The 12,631-nt window shown below is 38.4% G+C and overlaps 1 pseudogene; it reads right to left on the bottom strand.

Moving 5' to 3' along the window:
- Positions 1 to 8,952: 8,952 nt before the first annotated feature.
- Positions 8,953 to 9,051, bottom strand: LOC145637635 (small nucleolar RNA R71; annotated as a pseudogene).
- Between the last annotated feature and the right edge of the window lie 3,580 nt (positions 9,052 to 12,631).

Raw genomic sequence — 12,631 nt, 5'->3', positions numbered from 1 at the left:
AACTTTATTGGTTTACTCTTATGTTTAGGAACACTTGGATAAGTTCATTGCTCAAGAATGAAGAAATATAAAACATAAAAGAACAAGTAATGAAGAAATGTGCACTTGATTTGCAAAGATCATACTTCAAACGCTTATATCTTTTGATCTACAAAACATTTTGGGGCGATTATAATTGGAGATGAAAGCTTATCTTGAGAGCTTTCCAACGACAGGTCATATGCTCAATTCCGATGTAAAACGTGGGAGATATGCTCATTGTAAGCTGAGCAGTTTGCCCAGTCCGCAGCCAGGAGCGCCCGCTCCTCAAGGCCGCACGCCCGCTCCTCACAGGGTGTTTAATTTTGAAGTTTGGCAGAAGGTTTGGCAGAAAGTTTGGAGCGCCCGCTCCTGAGGGGTGCACGCCCGCTCCTCTACGCGCTGCTCGACTTTTTGCGGAGCTTCCTAGGCAATTTAGTAAGGGTTATAAATAGATTTTTTTGCTCATTTTAGAGGGGGAATTTCATATTTTTAGTAGTTTTAGGTTAGTTTTAGGTTTTTAGAGAGAGAAACTCTCAAATTTTGGAGAGAGAAAGTGAGAGAAACAATGGTTTTCATGGATTTTGGATAATTAAAGGAGGAATTTGATGATTTGAAGATCTCCATTTTATATCAATGAGCATTGCTTACTCTCTTATCTCTTTATGCTTTATTAATTGCTTTGTTAATCATGTTTAAGTAGATTTTATTCTACTAGGTGTTGAGTGAAGCTTTGATATGGTTAATTGAGTTACTTGAGATAAATTTGATGATAATTGTGTGATTAAATTGATTGAATTGATGATGGCATGTTGTTTGTTTTAGATTGGATTGATCTCCCAAGATAGCAAACTTAATTGCATGTTAGTTCTAGTTTAACAAGGGATTGTGAATTAGAATTTATATATTTGATTGCATTTTGGGTAAATTTCTTCTATGCACCTAGTCAATGAGGGATCTAGGCTAGGAATTTGAGAGATTGCTCTTGAGTGTAATTAATTCTCATTTTAATTCTTTCTTTGCATGATTGATTATCAAATCGATTCCCATTAACTTGTTAATTGTTCAAAGTGTATCTTTGCCCCTAGTAGACTTTATAATATCTTGATCTTTATATGTGTGTTAGTGTAGTTGTAGTGTCCACTATCCATAAACCGACTTCGGCGTAGCTTAAGCATTAGATCGAGAATAATCCAACATTACCGTTCCTTGTGGTTCGACTCCGAACTTACCACTAGACTTGTTTAGGGGTTAGTTTCGGATTACAATAAATTTTATTTGGCCGTGAGGAGGTTAGTCAACGACATAATTTCCCCGCGCTCAAAATGGCGCCGTTGCCGGGGAACGGTGTCAATGCTTGATTGTTTTTGATTGCTTGAGTCTAGGTCTTTGTGTATACTTTTATTTTTTTATTTTTTTTGCTTGTTTTTGTAAAAAAAAAATGGCAAGTAACTCGTTTCCTCAATATGACAATGAGCCTTTTTGTGAATATTTCAATAGACTTGAGGGATATTTGGACTTTAATTGTTGTAGTCTTTGGGAGGCTTGTGAGATTTGTTATTTTGGTTTGAATGAAAAAACTAGGGATGAAATTGAATGCATGCATAATGGTGAATTTAGAGCATTATCAATTGATGATGCTTGGGATTTTTATGTTTGGTTTTCTTGGGATGTCAATAATAAGGGTAATTATGATTCTATTATTGATATGCAATGTGTTGATACTTCCAATATTAGCATGAATTCCCATGATTTGTTACATGATCCCTTAAGTGAACCTAGAACACATGATTTCAACTTTATTTCCTCTTTTGTTCATGATGATGAGGTACATGCTCAAGTTGATGCTAATGGTGTGTTTCAATATTCTTCATTATTTACCATGCCTTCTTGTGATGTGCTTCGTTCCCTTAATGATGAATCTCATGTGTTTGATTGTGCCCCCACTCCCCATTGTGATGTATATGCTCATGATCTTAATGTTAATTTTTCCAATCTTGGTTGTACTTCTTCTTCTCTTGTTGAGCCTCAATCTTCTACACCTTTTGAATCCCTTATTGCTACTTTTGAATCTCAAATTAGGTGCATTGAGCTTGATAATGAGCTTGGGCCTAGTAAGGAAATGATTCTTAATTCTATGAGAGGTCAATTAGAGATAATGAAAAAGAATGAGGAGCGTCTTGAGGAGGGAAGGAGAAGAAAAGAAGAGTTAGAAAGCCAATTGTCACCCTTGATGCTTGTTTGTGAAAAATCCCAATTTAATGTGTGTGTTGAGGATGATGATGATGATTTTGAGCAACCAAGAGAGTGTGAGGATCCCATTGGTGAGCATATAAGTGATGGTGAAGGAGTTGAGAATGAAGAGAGTGTTGATTTTGAAAATCTTAACCCTCTTTCCCATCTTGATGAGTCTCAAGTGCATGATTGTGATCCTTTTATCCATGAGTATTTGGATTCATTTAAGGTTATGTCTAATGTGTTTATTGAGTGTCAAATGAAAACCCATAGCCTTTTGAGTGAGTTCATTAAGAATGCTTCATGGGAGAGAGATAATTTTGAAATGAATTTGCATCCATTCATGCATGGCTTAGAGATTTTAGGCTTTAAGGAAGTTGAGGGAGTTGTTGTTCATGATTGTAGTGAAGGGGATTATGTAGTTCCTCCTGGAAGTTGGATGTTTGAGGAAGATCATGATCATGAGTGTTCTTCTTTTGAGGATTCTATGATTGATTTTCATGCTCAAATTGGTGATTTGAGGGATGGTGGTGAAGAAGAGACCATTTGTGAGACCATTGCTCCTATCCCCTTCTCTCATGTCCCTTTTTCTAGGAATTTCAACCATATCCCCTACACTCCTATATCCCTTCCTTCCTTTGTTAATGAGCCTATTGGGGAACCCCTTGCCTATGATGATTCTCATGTCCCTCATTCGTCTTCTATTGAGGAAAAGGGTGATTTTGCCACCCAAAAAGATTTTTGTGAAGAGAGTTTGCCTTTCTATTCTTCTTCTTATTTTCTTGAATTTTCTTTTGATTATTCTTCTTCTTGGCAACTCCCTCTTCACTTTCTTTTGCGTGCCCTAATCTTGGTGCATGCCCTTCTTATATCATTTGCCTACTTGTTATCTTATGAGATGTGTAGTAGTGCATTTGACAAGCTCTTGCGATCGTTGCAATATTATTTACTAGAGCGGTCAAGCTTGGACCTTAAGCAAGCCTTTCTCGGGAAGTAACCCGTGTTTTATTTCTTTCATTTTTTTTTTCTTTTTAGAATAGATTTTCTCTCATGGAAATGTTTGTGTGCCTTTTTCTAGGTACATAACTTGGTATACTTTGGTGCATTGGTTTGGATCAAGGATGAAGGAAGTTTGGCACCACAATTGCTAGCATATGGAAAACAAGATTCAATTCTTGAGAAAAGTGGCTTTGAAAAGTTTAATTGGGTCATTTGCGGGTATATACATCCACCTAAAATCCGGTAATATCTTTCCTTGCTCTTTCTCCATTGGTTGATACCTAAAGTGGCTTTGAAACAGGACATATGTTGGGTTGTTGGATTGATCTCCTTGTTTTCCCCTTCCATGGATTATTTGATTTATGATTGAGTGTAGTGTTTCATTCAAGCTTCGGGGAGGGTATTCCATCATGTTTGGTGGGATGTTGATTCATATATGCCATGCACATTTGTATATGTATTTTCATGTTCTTTATCTTGAAAATCACAAAAAGATTTTTGTTTCTATCAAGGCAAATTTGCAATGTGTTTTCTTTTGTTCTTGCTTTGGACATAATACTTATGGACTTGTATTCTTGAATGTCTTTCTTCCTAAATTTTAGAGGTGTGCACAGTTTGAGAATGTGTTAGGTTGACTCTAGGATATGATATGCTAAGGTAGTTGGTTAAGAACTTTGGGACCATGAAGCTCTAGTTCACTTGCTTGTGGTAAGATGGAGTTGCTCTCTATAGTGGATATGAAATTAAGAGTTAGTTATTGCTATCCCTAGTGAGGTATAATTGTTCAAGCCTTCATCATATTTTGTTGAGCGGCATTTTTGGATCCTTGGCTATTGCATTCTCATATCTAGAACTTGACTTTTAGCTCCCAAGATCACAACCGAGCCACTTTAGGGGATGACAAAGACATTTATCTTTTTATAGGATTAATTTTCAATTTTTGGATTTGGTTTGCATTTGCCCCTCTTGCTAGTCCCTTTGACCCATATACATTCTTTTCTCTAGCCACATACAAGCCTTCAAGCGTTGGTTTCACTTTAATTTCTACCTTTAGTTTTGTGAAGCAATTTTGTTTTCGACCTTGTTTTATTGTTTATGGTGCAAGTTTATAATTCTGAGTTCATTTGCAAAGCAAGTATGTGTTGTATATAATTTTGTGCATAAAACCAAATGCATTTTGAGAAAAGGCCGTCCAAAGTTAAAAGAGGCAAGGACATTTACAAAAAAAAAAAAAAAAAAAAAAAAAAAAAAAAAAAGCAAAAGCTTGGAAAAAGGAAATATTGAAAAAAAAAAGTAAAGAAGAATGTAAAGCACAAAAGAAAAAGGTTTTGTTATTGTTGTTTTCCCTGTTTTTGTTATTTTGTGTTAAATAAGCTTGGGGGAAAGTTATTTAATAAGCATACTTGGCACTTTTGTTTTGGAATCGTTTGGATCTTGTGGAAGAAGTTCCACCCGTGCTTCACATAGATTTACCGCCAATTTCAAGAGTTCTCCACACCTTTACTCTCGTAGCTTATATGTTACAACCTTGAAAGTCCTTTTGATCCTAGAGGGTTAAGTCATTCAATGATGGCGGGAAATAGGAATCAAGCCTATAGAGAGAGTTTGCATAGCCAAGATGTCGGGTAGCCTTCTCAATGTTTTTAATTTCTTATTTATTTTCCGGTTCCTTCGTGGAAACATGAGAAGCTAACTTGAAAATGGACTTGAAACTAGTAGAGGGAACGTGGTTTGATTGGTTGGAACAAAAGGTGGAATGTGTTTCCTTTAGTTCTCTATGCTTAGCATATGTTATGTTTCAATCAACCTTGGACATCTTAGAACGTGCATACCTTTATTATTTCAGAAAGATTGACATTCATTAGTGTTTGTTCCATCATAAAAGTCCACTCTAGAACGCTTGTAACTTTTCTCTTACTTTGATTTATTTTATTTTATTTATTTATTGCTTTGCCTTGATTTTTGTCAAGAGTTATGGGTTAAACTCTTAGGATACCCTTACGAGAGCTTACTCGTCCTCTAGAGCAATCTAAGGGGTTTAAAGTGCTTGATGCATACGCTAAATGTATTCGTGATTCCTACGAAAGTGAGTTAGTGTATATTCTTTCCCTTCTAGTTTTCTTTGTTTGTATAAAATGCATCCCATTACCTTGTGTTTCTTTTGTTTTGCTCGAGGGCGAGCAAAAGTTAAGCTTGGGGGAATTTGATAAGTGTCATTTATGTCGCTATTTTTAGGAGTTTTCTAGTTAGTTTTTCATAGTTTTTCTATCTTTTTACTTGGTTTTAATAACGTTTTACTACATTTGTCATTTTTATGTGTGAAATGTCGTTATTGCTCAATTTTGGCTTTTCTTGCATATTTTGGTGGCTTATGACATTAGATTAAACTTTATTGGTTTACTCTTATGTTTAGGAACACTTGGATAAGTTCATTGCTCAAGATTGAAGAAATATAAAACATAAAAGAACAAGTAATGAAGAAATGTGCACTTGATTTGCAAAGATCATACTTCAAACGCCTATATCTTTTGATCTACAAAACATTTTGGGGCGATTCTAATTGGAGATGAAAGCTTATCTTGAGAGCTTTCCAACGACAGGAAATATGCTCAATTCCGATGTAAAACGTGGGAAATATGCTCATTTGAAGCTGAGCAGTTTGCCCAGTCCGCAGCCAGGAGCGCCCGCTCCTCAAGGCCGCACGCCCGCTCCTCACAGGGTGTTTAATTTTGAAGTTTGGTAGAAGGTTTGGCAGAAAGTTTGGAGCGCCCGCTCCTGAGGGGTGCACGCCCGCTCCTCTACGCGCTGCTCGACTTTTTGTGGAGCTTCCTAGGCAATTTAGTAAGGGTTATAAATAGATTTTTTTGCTCATTTTAGAGGGGGAATTTCATATTTTCAGTAGTTTTAGGTTAGTTTTAGGTTTTTAGAGAGAGAAACTCTCAAATTTTGGAGAGAGAAAGTGAGAGAAACAATGGTTTTCATGGATTTTTGATAATTAAAGGAGGAATTTGATGATTTGAAGATCTCCATTTTATATCAATGAGCATTTCTTACTCTCTTCTCTCTTTATGCTTTATTAATTGCTTTGTTAATCATGTTTAAGTAGATTTCATTCTACTAGGTGTTGAGTGAAGCTTTGATATGGTTAATTGAGTTACTTGAGATAAATTTGATGATAATTGTGTGATTAAATTGATTGAATTGATGATGGCATGTTGTTTGTTTTAGATTGGATTGATCTCCCAAGATAGCAAACTTAATTGCATGTTAGTTCTAGTTTAACAAGGGATTGTGAATTAGAATTTATATATTTGATTGCATTTTGGGTAAATTTCTTCTATGCACCTAGTCAATGAGGGATCTAGGCTAGGAATTTGAGAGATTGCTCTTGAGTGTAATTACTTCTCATTTTAATTCTTTCTTTGCATGATTGATTATCAAATCGATTCCCATTAACTTGTTAATTGTTCAAAGTGTATCTTTGCCCCTAGTAGACTTTATAATATCTTGATCTTTATATGTGTGTTAGTGTAGTTGTAGTGTCCACTATCCATAAACCGACTTCGGCGTAGCTTAAGCATTAGATCGAGAACAATCCAACATTACCGTTCCTTGTGGTTCGACTCCGAACTTACCACTAGACTTGTTTAGGGGTTAGTTTAGGATTACAATAAATTTTGTTTGGTCTTGAGGAGGTTAGTCAACGACATAATTTGCCCGCGCTCACGGGTCAATGGAGCCGCGGGCGCGGGCTTAAGAAAAGCAAATTGCAAGATTTTGGCAGGAGCTTCCCGCGGTTGCCCCGCGGGCTCTCCACGGGCTCTCCGCAGGCGCGGGAAATCTGGAGAGGGCGCTCCATCTCAGAGAGACCGCGGCCCCCTGATTGAGTTTTGGGAGCAGGGGATTAGCCGCGGGCGCGGGTCTATCTTGCCGCGGGCGCGGGTGCTGCCCAGAAAGCCCGCGGAGGGTTCCGTACCCATTTCTCCGCGGCCGCGGATTCATCGAGAGAGACCGCGGGATTTGCCGGTTTCTTCTTTACCTATAAATAGAGTTGTAATTCCTTTTTGAAAAAAACTTTTTGATAATATTTCATTAGCTTAGTTTTAGAGAGAGAATTTAGAGAGAAGTTAGAGAGAAGTTCTTGGTTTTGGATTTGTAACTCAACATTTTATCAATCAAGTTTGGATTTCTTCATTTTCAATCATCAATATTAGTGAGAATCTCTTCCTTCTTTCATCTTTTACTTACTTGCTATTTGATTTTTGTTTGTTGCTTATTTTTCTTTGGATTTGAATTTGATATTGTTGAATATTTTGATTTCCCTTAGATTTTGATATAGAATGAAGATTAATGCAATTTCTAGTTATTTGTTCTTAAATTTCACCATGATTAGTGAGTAGATTAGTTGCTAGGGAAAGGGGGAAGCATGTTTGATTAATGAAATTGCTAGTTGATGTTCTTTGATTGATTGATTTGTTGCAATTAAATTGGTTGACATAGTTCTGCATGTGATTGATTAGACTAGAAGTGATCAACCTATAAGATTAATCTAGATTGCATTGCAAATCTTAATGACATGAACAATTGAATTGAAAGTTGCTCTAATTGATTGGGTTTGCTTGTGATTATTCTTGATTTGCCTTTCATATTAACACCTAGATTGGCCTATAGGAGATAGCATTTGAACTCTCTTGATTTCTACTATTGTTTATCCATTGCAATACTTGAATTAATTGATTGAGCTCTAAACTAGCATTATCATTGAACTTGCATGTGGAACCCATATCCCTAGTGTTTAGACCTTTGTTTTACTTGATTAGACTTGTTTTAGTTTACCATAGTGCCAACCATAATCTCAACTCCATCTTCGAGGTAGCTTGACTTAGACTCTAGTTTTCATCATTGCATTCCCTAGGGATCGACCCTTAACTTGCCCTATATTCATATAAGGTTGGTTAGGTGTTTACAAATTTAGTTTGACTTGGGGGAAGGGTAGATAACGACATACATTTTCCTCTTGTCAAAATGGCGCCGTTGCCGGGGAGTGCTATTGGTGCTTAGCTTTTGTTGTTGAGTCTACTTAATTTTAATTGGAAAAAAAAAATACAAAAAGATTTTGTTTCTTTAGGCTACACTTGTAGCCGTGCTACTAATATTTTCTTTGAAGTTTTGCATGCATAGAGCTCGTGATCGATCCATTGTGCCTTTTGACCCAGAAATCGAAAGGACTCTCTCAAGGAGAAGAATAGCTAATCGATCCTTGGGGTATAGTTCTTCAAGTGAAGAAGAGATTGAAGAAGAGCAAGGCATGGGAGAAAATCCGAGAGTGGCCTTGAAGGAGCTAGGAATACCCGGTGCTTATAGGTTTGAGAGCGGCATAGCTCCGCCTACAACACCGGCAAATGATTTCGAGATTCGGCCGGCCATGATCACCTTAATAGAGAGGAGGCAATATAGTGGGGCTAAGAATGAGAGCCCGTTGAACCATCTCAAAGAATTCGAGAAATATTGCAACACCATCAAAGTCAACGGAGTTTCTCAAGAGTTCATCCGCCTCAAGTTGTTCCCCTTCTCTCTCATAGGAAGATCCTTAGAGTGGCTAGATAAAGAGGTGAAGCCCAATTCCTTGAGAACATGGGATGATGTTACAAAGACCTTCTTGTCCCGCTTTTACCCTTAAAAGAAGACGGCGGAGGCAAGAGCCTTGATTCAAGGGTTCAACCAAAGGCCAAATGAAAGCCTTTACGAAGCATGGGAGAGACACAAAGAGTATTAAAGGGAGTGCCCTCACCACGGAATCCCAACACACCAAGTGGTCCAAATCTTCTGTGGCGGTTTAAGTCCCCAAGGCAAGTCATGCCTTGATGGGGGGGCCGGGGGTCCTATCATGAACAAGACCGAAGAAGAAGTGGTGGACATTATTGAGGACGTGGTGACATACTATAGAGATTGGCAAGATGGGGAGAGAGACTCTTTAAGCAAGCAATCTTCATTGTACTCGGTGGACCATCTAAATGCGATCAACAACCTTTCCTCCCAAATGACAAACTTGGAAAGGAGATGACCGCAATCAAAGCCAAGTTGGAGAGCACTTCTTCTTCTTCCCAAGCTTCGAATCTTCCCTCCCAATTTAAGGGGAGAGGTACTCCTTCTAACTCTCAACCCCCTCCCTCTTCACATAATATGCCTATGGGTTGTTTGTTTTGTGATGCATGTGGATCGTATGATCATGACTCTAGTAATTGTCCTAATGAATGTGTTGATGAGTTTGATAACAATGAGAGTGAGCATGTGAATTATGTGTCAAATAATAATGCACAAAGGTTTGATAATCAAAGAGGTCAATGGAATAGGAATTACCAAAACCAAGGCAATTTTGACAACTATAACCAAGGTGGTGGTTATAGAAACCAAGGGAACCAAGGTTCTCGTGGTAGCTATAATAACCAAGGTTATAGTGGCCAAAATCAAAGCCAAAATTATGGTAATAAAAGCCAAAATTATGGTAATCAAAACCAAGGTTATGGAAATCATAACCAAGGTAGTGGTAATCATAATAATCAAGGTGGTGGTAACCATAATCAAGGTTATGGTCAAAATCAAAATAGGGGTACTTGGAACAACCAAGGGAAGGGCAATTTTCAAAATAATGCTCAAAGAGGTCCCCCACCCGGATTTGTTCCAAGGACTCAAGGTGAAAATTCCTATTCACAACCTTCTTCACCTAGGACCAATTTGGAAGAAATAATTGAGAATCAAACCAAGTTTTTGAACACATACATGGCCGTTAGTGATAAGAAGTTTAATGAAATGATGACCCACAATAAAATGCTTGAAAACCAAATTTCTCAACTTGCTAATGCTTTGAAAGATCATGCAAGCCCTTCTTCTTTACCTTCCCAAGGTCTTGATCCCAAGAAACACGTGAATGCCATTGTTACAAGGAGTGGTAAGGTTCTTTAGGAGAGATTACCTAGGAAGGGTGAGGATAAGGAAGCTCCTAAGAAAGCCTTGGTTGAGAATGAGGGGGATAGGGCATCATTGGATGAGGTTGTGGTTGAGACACCTAGAGAGGTGAGAGTAGAGAAAGAAATTGTGAAACCCAAGCTCCTTTACCCACAAAAATTCATGAGACACAAATTGGATGAACAATTTGGGAGATTCATTGATATGCTAAAACAACTTCATCTTTCTCTACCTTTTACCGATGTGATCAACCAAATGCCAAATTATGCCAAATTCCTCAAGGACATTTTGAGTGGGAAAAGGACTTGTGAGGTTGTGGAAACTATCAATTTGACCGAAAATTGTAGTGCTATCATCATGAACAAAATGCCACCCAAATTGAAAGACCCCAGAAACTTCTCCATCCCTTGTGCCATTAACAAGATGCAAATTGATAATGCCTTATGTGACTTGGGAGCTAGTGTGAGCATAATGTCATATTCGGTTTATCAAAGGCTTGAACTAGGGGAACTCTTACCTTCTAACATTACCTTGCAATTAGCCGATAGGTCAATCAAGTTTCCAAAAGGTAAGGTAGAAGATGTTCCATTGAGGGTTGGGAAGTTTGTGTTCCCGGTGGATTTTATTGTGCTTGAAATGGATGAAGATGCTACCATTCCAATCATTTTAGGTAGACCCTTTCTTGCTACCTCGGGTTCTATGATTGATGTGAGGAGTGCAAAGATTTTCCTTAAGGTAGGAGATGAGGTCATTGAATTTGATTTGAATGAAAGCATGAAGTATCCATCTTCTTCTCTAGAAAATTGCATGATGATTGATTCACTTGATCATGTTGTGTCTTCCATGCATAAGCACTTGCTCACCCCTAACGATGCTCTTGAGAATGTTTTGTTGAACAAGGACAAAGTAGGTACACCATGCAAGGAAGTGGCATTCTATGAAGAATTGCTTAATGGAAGCATGGAGGAAGTGAATGAGCGAATGTGCTTAAAAATCTCAAGCCAAGAAGCTTTGCAAGAGGCCACATCAAAGGAAGGTAATGGTGTGCCTATGGTAGAGCTCAAACCTCTACCATCACACCTTAGGTATGAGTTCTTGGGCCCTCATTCCACTTATCCCGTGGTAGTTAGTGCATCCTTGAGCGTGAGCCAAGCTCAAGCATTATGTGGTGTTTTGAGAAAGCACCAAGGTGCTTTGGGGTACACAATTGATGATCTTAAAGGTATAAGCCCCGCCTTGTGCCAACACCACATAACACTTGAGGAAGGCGCCATTCCTTCTATCGAACGACAAAGAAAACTACATCCCCAAATGGGAGAGGTAGTTAAGAAGGAGATCACCAAGCTATTGGATGCGGGAATCATATTCCCCATCTCTAGCTCAAGGTGGATCTCCCCCGTGCATGTCGTTCCAAAGAAGGGGGGCGTGACCGTGGTTGAGAATGAGAAGGGTGAGCTCATTCCAACTAGGACGGTCAGGGGTTGGCGGATGTGTATAGACTATAGACGTCTAAACACATCCACCAAGAAGGATCACTTCCCTCTTCCATTTATTGATCAAATGCTTGAAAGACTAACAAGGCACAAGTTTTATTGTTTCCTCGATGGATATTCGGGATTCTTCCAAATCCCCATCCACCTCGATGATCTAGAGAAAACTACCTTCACATGTCCTTATGGGACCTTTGCCTATCGAAGAATGCCCTTTGGGTTATGCAATGCACCCGCTACATTCCAAAGGTGCATGATGAGTATTTTTGGGGATATGTTGGAGGAGGAAATGGAGGTCTTCATGGATGACTTTTCAGTGGGGGGTGTCTCATTTGAGGAGTGCCTTGTGAACCTTGAGAAGTGTGTGCAAAGATGTGTTAAGGTCAATATTGTTTTGAATTGGGAGAAATGCCACTTCATGGTGGAGGAAGGTATAGTGCTTGGGCACAAGATTTCAAATAGAGGCATTGAGGTGGATAAGGCAAAAATAGAAGTGATTGAGAAACTTCCACCTCCGGTGAATGTCAAGGGTGTGAGATCGTTCCTTGGTCATGCGGGTTTCTGTAGAAGATTCATCAAGGATTTTTCACTTATTGCTAAGCCCCTAAATGACCTTCTTCAAAAGGATGTTGAGTTCATTTTTGATGACAAATGCTTGAAGGCATTTGATAGATTGAAGAAGGCCCTAATCTTCACTCCTATTGTTCAAGCCCCAAGGTGGGATCTTCCTTTTGAATTGATGTGTGATGCAAGTGATTGGGCTATTGGAGGTGTTTTGGGACAACATGTAGACAAGAAGCTTCATGTGATTTACTATATGTCCAAGACACTCAATGGGGCTCCAAAGAACTACACAACAACGGAAAAAGAATTTTTAGCAATTGTGCACTCTTTTGAGAAATTCCGTTGTTACTTGTTGGGTT

The sequence above is a fragment of the Chenopodium album genome, chromosome 6, assembly GCF_948465745.1.
Source record: "Chenopodium album chromosome 6, dcCheAlbu1.1, whole genome shotgun sequence".
NCBI classification, from domain to species: domain Eukaryota; kingdom Viridiplantae; phylum Streptophyta; class Magnoliopsida; order Caryophyllales; family Amaranthaceae; genus Chenopodium; species Chenopodium album.
Note: the sequence above shows the minus strand (reverse complement) of the source record. Positions and strands in the feature narration are given on the sequence as shown.